This window comes from Canis lupus, unplaced genomic scaffold (genome assembly GCF_011100685.1).
Source record: "Canis lupus familiaris isolate Mischka breed German Shepherd unplaced genomic scaffold, alternate assembly UU_Cfam_GSD_1.0 chrUn_S1754H1950, whole genome shotgun sequence".
Taxonomy (NCBI): Eukaryota; Metazoa; Chordata; class Mammalia; order Carnivora; family Canidae; genus Canis; species Canis lupus.
The window spans coordinates 65417-74543 of NW_023330606.1; the positions used below are offsets into that span (position 1 = coordinate 65417).

At 44.0% G+C, this 9127-nt stretch overlaps 1 pseudogene; it reads left to right on the forward strand.

Moving 5' to 3' along the window:
* The first annotated feature begins 4162 nt into the window (after positions 1–4162).
* LOC119878633 lies at positions 4163–6708 on the forward strand (annotated as a pseudogene).
* Positions 6709–9127: the final 2419 nt, after the last annotated feature.

Below are 9127 nucleotides of genomic sequence, written 5' to 3' on the forward strand. Positions count from 1 at the left end.
GACTGACTCCTTATTTCTCTTTCTTCAGTCTCATTGTTAGTGTATAGAAGTGCCACTGACTTCTGGGCATTGATTTTGTATCCTGCCACACTGCCAAATTGCTGTATGAGTGCTAGCAATCTTGGAGTGGAGTCTTTTGGGTTTTCTATGTACAGTATCATGTCATCAGTGAAGAGGGAGAGTTTGACTTCTTTGCCAATTTGAATGCTTTTTATTTCTTTTTGTTGTCTTATTGCTGAGGCTAGGACTTCTAGTACTATGTTGAATAGCAGTGGTGAGAGTGGACATCCCTGTCTTGTTCTTGATTTAGGGGAAAGGCTCACAGTGTTTCCCCATTGAGAATGATATTTGCTGTGGGCTTTTCATAGGTGGCTTTTAAGATGCTGAAGAATGTTCCCTCTATCCCTACACCCTGAAGAGTTTTGATCAGGAATGGATGCTGTATTTTGTCAAATGCTTTCTCTGCATCTATTGAGAGGATCATGTGGTTGTTGTTTTTTTCTCTTGCTGATATTATCAATCACATTGATTGCTTTACGAGTGTTGAAGCAGCCTTGCATCCCGGGGATAAATCCCACTTGGTCATGGTGAAGCATCTTCTTAATGTATTGTTGAATCCTAGTGGCTAATATCTTGTTGAGAGTTTTTGCATCCGTGATCGTCAAGGATATTGGTCTATAATTCTCCTTTTTGGTGGGGTCTTTGTGTGGTTTTGGAATTAAGGTGATGCTGGCCTCGTAGAATGAGTTTGGAAGTACTCCATCTCCTTCTGTCTTTCCGAATATCTTTAGTAGAATATGTATGGTTTCTTCTTTATTTTTGTAAAGATTTATTTATTTATGATAGACATATATAGACAGAGGCAGAGACACAGAAGGAGGGAGAAGCAGGTTCCATTCAGGAGCCTGACGTGGGACTCGATCTCAGGTCTCCAGGATCAGGCCGTAGGCTGTAGGCGGTGCTAAACCACTGCGCCACCGGGGCTTCCCTGGTTTCTTCTTTTTTTTTTTTTTTTTTCCCCTGGTTTCTTCTTTAAACGTTTGATAGAATTCCCCTGGTAAGCCATCTGGCCCTGGACTTTTGTGTCTTGGGAGGTTTTTGATGACTGCTTCAATTTACTCCCTGGCTATTGGCCTGTTCAGGAAACAACAAATGCTGGAGAGGATGTGGAGAAAGGGAAACCTTCTTGCACTGTTGGTGGGAATGTCAATTGGTGCAGCCACTCTGGAAAACTGTGGAGGTTCCTTAAAGAGTTAAAAACAGATCTGCCCTACATACGACCCAGCAATTGCACTGCTGGGGATTTACCCCAAAGATACAGGTGCAGTGAAATGCCGGGACACCTGCTCTCTGATAATTTATAGCAGCAATGTCCACAATAGCCAAACTGTGGAAGAAGCCTTTGTGTCCATCAAAAGATGAATGGATAAAGAAAATGGGATCTATGTATACAGTGGAATATTACTCAGCCATTAGAAACAAGTACCCACCATTTGCTTCCATGTGGATGGAACTGGAGGGTATTACACTGCGTGAAATAAGTCCGTCGGAGAAGGACAAATGTTATATGATCTCATTCATTTGGGGAATATAAAAAATAGTGAAACGGAATAAAGGGGAAAGGAAAAAAAACAAGTGGGAAATATCAGAAATATCTCACAGACCATGAGAGACTACTAACTCTGGGAAACGAAGAAGGGGTGGTGGAAGGGGAGGTGGGTGGGCGGTGGGGGTGACTGGGTGATGGGCACTGAGGGGGGCACCTGATAGGATGAGCATTGGGTGTCATGGTATATGGTGGCAAATTGAACTCCAGTAAAAAATAATAAATAAATAAAAATAAATAAATAAGTAAATAAATAAATAAGTAAGTAAACGAAAATTACCTTTGACAAGGTCAACTGAAATTTGAAGAAGTTGCTTTTTTTTTTTTCCCCACAACGCCATTGAAATGGTATTTTGTGTATAAATACATGAAAGTTCAAAACGAAGAAAAAGAGTTTCTGGAGCTGGTTCTTGGTAAAGCATCATGCCATGGAAATGGTCAGCCACCAGAAATGAGGTCTTGCCACACAGCAATGCTGGGAGTGATCAGAAATCTTAAAATAGTAAAATTAGATTAAGAAGCTTAGTTTTGCTTCTGGAGATATGAATTGCATTTTTTTTTCATTTAACTCAAGCTGAAAAAAAAGATGTGAGTCTTACCTGAGTCTGTAGGAAATTGATACCTGTGGTGCCTTAGCTCTATCTGCACCAAAACCAAACTCAGGTGAATTTGCTATGGTTGTCTGTCACGAGAGAAGGATGTTACTGATGTATAGTATTTGAAAATCAGCCACTTCCAATGTGCTTTTGCTTCACAGGCTAGAAGAAATCTTAGTCCATTTTTTCCCGTCAAATTGGCTGAAATTTGCCTGCCTCAAGCAGTAGCAACTCTCAAGAAATGAAAAAGTTGAGATGTGGCATTTCCTAACAATACATGTAAAGACTAGAGTGCTTGATTTAGTTTTTATGGAATTGCCACGGTACCTTTGTGTATCGTTGTGTTCATCAGCACCCCTTAACCATTAAACAGACATGCCCAAAACAATGCATGCATGTGTGTCTCTATTTAGTTGTAATGTGGCCACTGTTTCCTTCCTATAAAATGGAAATTATAATGTTAACAAGGTGGTTTGTGAGTTTTCAAATACAATAGTGAAGATCTTCTTTCTTTGATAGTTACATAGGTTAGGCAAATACAAGCAGGCATTTAGTATTAAATTATAGCACGTGAAAGACCAAAAAGTAGTGATAGGTGGTTGTTATTTCTACTAAGAAAAGGACACTAATTTTTTTCAAAGTCTTAGTTACACTAGCTCTTGAGTTTAAGCTTGGTGGTTTTTCAAAGTAAATGTGACTAGTAAGTGGCGAGGAAGCATAGTCACTGATATCCTGGTTTTAGAAAAGCAATGAGTAAACAAATTGATGTTGCTAGCATTTAAGTGGCACAGTAGCATGTGTACTATTACAAGGATCTTTCTGTAATTGCTGTAAAATGTGCTTTTAATGTTTACTGTGCCCCTCTAGTCCATTCTCTGTTTCTTACTAGCTGCCCCCCACTCCCAGCCTCTATCACACGCAAACTTCAAGTGTGTCTTTTGACCCATTCTGTTCACTTTCAAGTATGTCAACAAGCAAGAGAGAGAAAGCGAGCCACATGTGCACGTATGCGAGAATGCGCACAAGTGCTAGAATGCGCAGAGGGAGATGGAGAGAGAAATTTTAGCAGACTCCCCACAGAGTGTGGAGCCCTGTGAAGGATCCGGGGTCCCGACCCTGAGATCAGGACCTGAGCCCAAACCAGGAGTCGGGGTGTAACCAACTGAGCCACCCAGGGGCCCAGGTAGAGACCTCTTCTTAATTGGCTTTGACTTTATTTGACCATGGTAGGAGCCAGTATATTGAAAGGGTTAAAGCAGCAGAATGATGATATCAGACTGGTTTTTTTTTTTCAGAAGTAAAATTTAGTTGCTACAGAGATGGGATGGGCCTGGAGATTTCCAGGTCAAGACAATGGCAATGAACCCATGGGTGAGGGAAGGAAAGTGATTTTGTTTTGAGAAAGGGAGTTGGATGCTCAGCCTGCCCTCACCATCAGGGTGATGTTTCTCAACATATTGAAACTCCTCCTCCGTGTTGGTTAAACCTCAGCTCCTAGACACCACATCCACTAATCCAACCACCAGATTGTTGATGCCAGGCCATCGGGGGTTGAGAGAGGGCTCCAGAGACCTGCACAAGCCCTGACCTACCACTTCTGACATAATTGAATATCTTCTCATAAGAAAGGTGATTTTAGTTTTATGTTCATTTGCTATTTGGCAGTTAACCAAGTAGAACTTCCTACTGTGTAGTTGGATACGTGGATCTTGAGGATAATTAGTAAGTTCTAGGTTGTAGGTAATAGACTTGGGAGTCGGGTTGCCAGATAAAATACAAGGCATCCAGTTTAATTTGAACTTAAGAGAAACAGTAATTTATTTATTTATTTTTTTAGTGGACGTATGAACTGTGCTGTCTTTTTATATTTCCTTTTGTGAAATCTCGCAACTCTGATTGGGGTGTCATCAACATTTAGATAGTAACTCTTTGTAACCACTTTATTGAGACATATATCAGACAGTTTACCCATTTCAAGTATATGTGCAAGGATGTGAAGTGTACGCACAAAGTGATGCAGCCACCTCCACGATTCTAGAATAATTTCATCTCCTCCCAACAAACCCCTGTCTCATGTAGCTGTCTACCGCTAATCCTTCATCCTCTGACCCTTCCTCACTCCAGCCCTATGCAACCACTAATCTACTTTCTGTTTCTATTTACCTGTTTTGGACAATTCATGTAAATGGAATCATATGGTGGGTAGATTTGTTTGCCATCGGCTCCTGTCACTTAGCTTAATCCACATGATAATATGTAGCAATACTTCATACCTTTCTATGGCCCAGTAGTATTTATGGATATACCAGCTTTGTTAACCTCTTTATCCAGCTTTGGACATTTGGGTCATTTCTACCTATTGCCTATGATGAATAATGCTGCTAAGAATCTTTACATAGAGGGGCTGCACGTGGCCTTATGGGCTGAGAAGAAAAGCCAAGGTGATCGCAGTAATGAATGCTGTGGAAGAAAACCAGGGGTCTGGCTAGTCTCAGAAGGTGGAGGAGGCCAGTCCTCCTGCAATGCAGCAGCCCACCAACCCTGCATCCCCCACTGTGGCCACCACACCTGAGCCCGTGGGGGCAGATGCTGGGGACAAGAACACCACCAAAGCAGCCAACGATGAGCTGGCCTACGAGGACGGCCGGGGCTTTGGCACTGGGGAGCTGGTGTGGGGGAAACGTCGGGGCTTCTCCTGTGGCCAGGCCGCATTGTGTCTTGGTGGATGACAGGCCGGAGCTGAGGAGCTGAAGGCACCCGCTGGGTCATGTGGTTTGGAGATGGCAAGTTCTTGATGGTGTGTGTTGAGAAGTTGATGCCGCTGAGCTCCTTCTGCAGTGCTTTCCACCAGGCCACATACAACAAGCAGCCCATGTACCGCAAAGCCATCTATGAAGTCCTGCAGGTGGCCTGTAGCCATGCGGGGAAGTTGTTCCCAGCGTGCCAAGACAGCGATGAGAGCGACACTGCCAAGTCCGTGGAGGTGCAGAACAAACAGATGATCGAGTGGGTCTCTCGGAGGGTTCCAGCCTTCTGGCCCCAAGGGCCTGAAGCCACCCAAAGAAGAGAAGAACCCCTACAAAGAAGTTTACACAGACATGTGGGTCGAACCTGAGGCAGCTGCCTATGCACCACCCCCCCCAGCCAAAAAGCCCCAAAAGAGTACGACTGAGAAGCCTAAGATCATTGATGAACGCACAAGAGAGCAGCTGGTGTACAAAGTGCGGCAGAAGTGCCAGAACATCGAGGACATTTGCATCTCTTGTGGGAGCCTCAACGTTACCCTGGAACACCCTCTGTTTGTTGGAGAAATGTGCCAAACTGTAAGAACTGCTTCCTGGAGTGTGCATACGTATCACCATGATGATGACAGCTACCAGTCCTACCACACCATTTGCTGTGGGGGGTGGGGGGCAAGGTGCTCATGTGTGGGAACAATAACTGCTGCAGGTGTTTTTGTGTGGAGGGTGTGGATCTCTTATTGGGGCTGGGGGCCACCTGGCAGCCATCAAGGAGGACCCCCGGAACTGCTACATGTGTGGGCACAAGGGCACTTACGGGCTACTGCGGCAGCGGGACGACTGGCCCTCATGGCTCCAGATGTTCTTCACCAACAGCCACGACCAGGATTTGACCCTATGAAGGTTTACCTGCCTGTCCCAGCTGAGAAGAGGAAGCCCATCCGGGTGCTGTCTCTATTTGATGGAATTGCTACAGGGCTTCTGGTGCTGAAGGATTTGGGGATTCAGGTGGACTGCTACATCGCCTCCGAGGTGTGCAAGGACTCCATCACGGTGGGGAAGATCATGTATGTTGGGGACGTCTGCAGCGTCACGCAGAAGCATATCCAGGAGTGGGGCCCATTGGATCTGGTGATTGGGGGCAGTCCTTGCAATGGTCTCTCCATCATCAATCCTGCCCATAAAGGACTCTACGAGGGCACTGGCCGGCTCTTCTTTGAGTTCTCCCACCTGCTGCATGATGCGCGGCCCAAGGAGGGAGATGACCGCCCCTTCTTCCGGCTCTTTGAGAATGTGGTGGCCATGGGCATTAGTGACAAGAGGGACATCTCGCGAATTCTCGAGTCCAACCCTATGATGATTAATGCCAAAGAAGTGTCAGCTGCACACAGGGCCCACTACTTCTGGGGGAACCTTCCTGGTATGAACAGGAGGCCATTGGCATCCACTGTGAATGATAAGCTGGAGCTGCAGGAGTGTCTGGAGCACGGCTGGATAGCCAAGTTCAGCAAAGTGAGGACCATTACTACTAGGTCGAACTCCATAAAGCAGGGCAAAGACCAGCATGTCCCCGTCTTCATGAATGAGAAAGAGGACATCTTACGGTGCACTAAAATGGAAAGGGTGTTTGGCTTCCCTGTCCACTATACTGATGTCTCCAACATGAGCCACTTGGCGACGCAGAGACTGCTGGGCCAGTCGTGGAGCGTGCCGGTCATCCGCCACCCTCTTCGCTCTGCTGAAGGAATGTTTTGTTTGTGTGTAAGGGACATGAGGGCAGACTGAGGTAGTGACACAAAGTAAACAAGAAAACACAAAACACAGCAAAACACTGACAACATGAAGATGGAGAGAAGTATCCGCACGCAGAAGAGAAAAAGGAAATTTAAAACAAAACCAGAGGCGGAAGTACCAGAGGGCTTTGCCTTGCACAAAGGGTTGCACATCATCTCCTGATTTTTCAATGTTAATCTTCAGTCCTTTTTAAAAACAAAACCAGGTCCCTCCTGTCTCCCCCTCCCCTTTTTGTAGGTAAAACCTTTTGTTTTCTACTCTTTTCAGAGGGGTTTCTGTTTGGATTTTTGTTTCTTGCTGTGATTGAAACAAAGAGGGTTTATTGCAGCAAAAACCAGTAACAGGACATAGCAACAATACCTTGCAGAGGAAGGACAGGAGGGAAAAAAAAAGGAATTCTACAGAAATCTATATATTGGAGTTTTTTCTAACTATGTATGTTTTGTTGTCTTCTCTAGCCTGATCAGATAGGAGCACAAGCAGGGGGGTGGAAAATAGTGACGCTCAGCAGCAGACTTTCCTTCCAGCCGCTGAGCTCTCTTGCCAGCACCATTCCTGGTCATGCAGAACAGAGCCCAATGAGCAGCAGGGAGACACATCACACAAGACCCTTTTATGCAGTATTTCAGGTGCTTACCACACAGGAAACCTTGAAGAAGATCCATTTCTATAAGCTGCTGTTACCTCTTCCAGTTTGTGTGTGTGTGTGTTTGTAATATATATATAAATGACAGATATGAGATATATATAAAAGGTACTGTTAATTACTGTACAACCTGACTTCATAATGGTGCTTTAAAACAGCGAGGTGAGTAAAAACATCAGCTTCCACGTTGCCTTATGTGCAAAGGGTTTTAACGTTGGATGAAGGGAGGCAGCTTGAAGGTGAATCGTTGCCATTCATGGCGGGCTTTCCTCTAGTGTTTAACAAGGTGAAGGAGGAGAATTCGGGACCACGTACTCCTGCTTCTCCCTGCCAAAAACGGGTATGAGGTGAGATGGGGTGGGTCGGACCGTGGAGGGTTGAGAGTGGGATTCATCCAGGCTCACGCAATAACCTTTGATTTTTTTTTCCAAAAAAAAGGAGACTCCCTCGGCAAGATGGCAGTTAAAAGGGGTCTTCATTCCCAGTTTCTCACATTAGCCAATTCAAGGGCTCCTTGTGGTGGGATCAGAAATTATCCAGAGTGTGGGAAAGTGACCGTTAAAACCCCACCTGGAGAAAAAAAAAAAATACAAATGAAAAAAAAAAAAAAGGAACCTTCACATACAGGTATTTATGTGGACATATTTTCATTCTGGGGGCCATGTAGTAGGAGCGGAATTCTGGGTTAAGTCTAAGTCTGTGTTTAAACACTTAGAAGAACCAGCGTTTCCCAAGGTGGCCCCCTGTTTGTATTCTCACAGCAGTGTGTGAGGCTTCTGATTTCTGTATGCTTGTCAACCCTATTTTTTATTTTTTTTTTATTTTTTTTATTTTTTATTATTATTTTTTTTAACCCTATTTTTAAAAAAAGATTTATTATTTGAGAGAGAGAGCAAGAGAGCGAGCAGGAGGTGGGCAGTGGTGAGGGAGAGGGCAGAGAGGAAATCCAAGCTGACTCCTGTTAACACAGACCCTGATTTGGGGCTCAATCTCCCACGACCCTGGTATCATGACTTGAGTCAAAATCAAGAGTCGGCTGTGTAACCAACTGAGCCGCTGAAGTGCCCCACCACACTTGTTTTAGCTAACACTTGCTTTGTTTGACTTTTTGTTCTCACCTTTCTAGAAGAAGGTGGGACATGATACCTCCTTGTTGCTGTGGTTTACGTTTCCTTGATGACTGATGAAGTTCATTATCTTTTTGTGTGTTTATTGGCTATTTTTGTATCATCTTTGCAGAAACGTCTTTTTGGATTCTTTGGACAGTTTTCTCATTAGATACCTTTGAAATAGTAGACTTCTTTTTAGAACAGTCTTAGATTTACAGAAGTGTCTTTTCCATTTTTTGCCTATTTTTAAGGGAGTTGTGTTTTCCCTTATCATTGAGTTTTAACAGTTGTCTTTTGTGGATACGTGTCGTTTATTAGATACGTGTTCTGCAAATATTTTTTTTCCAGTCTGTGGCTTGTTTCTTCATTCTCTGAACGGTTTCTTTCACAGAACAGAAGTTCTTAATTTTAATAATGTCCAACCTTGCAATTTCTCTTTCATACGTTGGGCTTTTGGAGTTGCATGGAAAAACTCCTTGCCATGCTCAAAGTCACCCAGGAATTGTGCAGATTTGTCTTTATATTTAGTTCTGTGATCTAATTTGAGTTCATTTTTGTGAACAGGGATAAGTTCTATGCCTAGATTCAAAGATTTTCTGCATGTGAATATCCAGTTGTCTAGCTCAGTATTTGAA